Genomic DNA, 2,041 nt, shown 5'->3' on the forward strand with positions numbered 1-2,041 from the left:
GCAGGCGTCGCTTCCGCTCCGCCCTCTGGGAACGAGAGTCTTCCGGCTCCTCTCTCGCGAAGGAGTGCCAGGCGCTTCCGTCCAGAACGAACTTCAGGTACCATGATGCAAAGCGACAGGGCGCACGAGGGGAGGAGGAAAAGGCAAGCATCGGAAGGCGGGGACAGAAAGGAAAAGGATGACTCGCGGGGCTTGTCGGTAGTTGTATTTTTTACTGGTTCTCTTTTGTAGTTTATTTTTTTCCTCCTCTGGCCCAGGCGTAAGAGTCAGCTCACATTTCCTAGGATGCTGTGTGTGGCGTCCCGCCGCACTTTCCCCTTGGGCAGAAAGGAGTTTGCTTGGTGAAAACAGGAGTAAAAAAGAATTGTGTGGTAGAGGGTCTGACGTTCACGATCGATACAAGGGTGGGGAGTAAAGAGGTTGGAAGGGGTTGGGGGAGGGGGTAGGGAATCCCAGTGATTTGCCAGGCTAGGAAGTGGAATCAAAGGATTTATTTTTTTTTTGGTTTTTTTTTTTTTAGAGACAGGGTTTCTCTGTGGCTTTGGAGCCTGTCCTGGAACTAGCTCTGTAGACCAGGCTGGTCTCGAACTCACAGAGATCCGCCTGCCTCTGCCTCCCAAGTGCTGGGATTAAAGGCGTGCGCCACCACCGCCCGGCTGGAATCAAAGGTTTTAATCCTAGAAAAAGGTCCTGGCTGGTGGTAGGAAAATCACAGTTTGAGAATTACTGGTTCCCAACTTGTAAGAACACTTTTTTTAGAAAGCATCTTGTTATTCTATTTGTCTTTTTGTCTTCTTTTTAAGTATTGAGGGAATGGCTTGTCATGGGATGTTTAGAAAACAAGTCTGAGCCGGGCGGTGGTGGCACACGCCTTTAATCCCAGCACTCGGGAGGCAGAGGCAGGCGGATCTCTGTGAGTTCAAGACCAGCCTGGTCTACAGAGCTAGTTCCAGGACAGGCTCCAAAGCCACAGAGAAACCCTGTCTCGAAAAAACCAAAAAAAAAAAAATTGTAAAAAAAAAAAAGAAGAAGAAGAAGAGGAGGAGGAGGAGGAGGAGGAGGAGGAGGAGGAGGAGGAGGAGGAGGAGGAGGAGGAGGAGGAGGAGGAGGAGGAGGAGGAGGAGGAGAAGAAGAAGAAGAAGAAGAAGAAGAAGAAGAAGAAGAAGAAGAAGAAGAAGAAGAAGAAGAAGAAGAAGAAGAAGAAGAAGAAGAAAACATGTCTGAAAGAAAGGTAAAGTTGTCTCTTAGCAGTTAGAGATCACCAGCACTGAGGTTTTCTGTGCATATATACTTTATACTTTTATTTTTCGAGACAGGCAGACCCAAACTCCATAGTGGAGGATGATTTTGAACTCTAAACGCTGAGGTGTAGGTGCACACTGTACACCTAGGTTATGCAGTGCTAAGGGTTGAACCTAGGGCTTCATGCATGATAGGCAAGGGCTCTGCCAACTGAGATATAACCCCAGCCCACATAATATGTAGGGTTTTAAAAAATTATTTCTTTTTTTTAGATCATAATATTACTCCTTCCAAACCCTCACATATGCCCAGCCTTGCTTTCTTTCAAGTTCATGGTCTCCATTGATGCATCTTTTAAACTGTATGATATATGTATATATATATATATGTGTGTGTGTGTGTGTATGTGTGTGTGTATGATACTGTTCTTGGTGTTAAATAAATATATAATTATTTTCTCTGTTATTCAGGATAACTTTTTTTCTCTACATTTATTTCTGCTCACTTGTTTTCTTGAAGTTATCTGATTATTATTTTAATTAAAAATATTGTAAAAAATCATGGCTTCTTTTTTCATTAATTACTGTTACATACATATAATTCAACTTCAAGTTTGGCAAAACAGCATATGCCATTAATCCTAGCACTTGGGAGGCAGAGGCAGACAGATCTCAGGAGCTCTACACCAGTCTTTGTGAATGCCAAGTCAGTTGTGACTACACAGTGAGAGCCTGTCTTGGGAAGGAAAGATTCCTCTTCAGCCATGTGTTGCATCTGCGATCCGAGCACTCACATGATG

The sequence above is a fragment of the Microtus pennsylvanicus genome, chromosome 5 (genome assembly GCF_037038515.1).
Source record: "Microtus pennsylvanicus isolate mMicPen1 chromosome 5, mMicPen1.hap1, whole genome shotgun sequence".
In the NCBI taxonomy this organism is placed as follows: Eukaryota; Metazoa; Chordata; class Mammalia; order Rodentia; family Cricetidae; genus Microtus; species Microtus pennsylvanicus.